Genomic DNA, 220 nt, shown 5'->3' on the forward strand with positions numbered 1-220 from the left:
CGATTTAGGAATGGGAAAATGTCAAATTGGACCAAATTTTAGTATGTTGAACCAAAATTAAGCAATAAAAATATGCTATAACACTTGGAACAACGATTTACAAGGGTGTTATATAACTATCATATGGAGTTACTTGGTCACTGTATGATGAACTAGTTGGATAGTCTTTGTAAAAATAATTGATAGAATTGAATGAAGGTTGTTGTATTAGACCATAATT

This window comes from Solanum tuberosum, unplaced genomic scaffold (genome assembly GCF_000226075.1).
Source record: "Solanum tuberosum cultivar DM 1-3 516 R44 unplaced genomic scaffold, SolTub_3.0 scf00662, whole genome shotgun sequence".
Classification (NCBI taxonomy): Eukaryota; Viridiplantae; Streptophyta; class Magnoliopsida; order Solanales; family Solanaceae; genus Solanum; species Solanum tuberosum.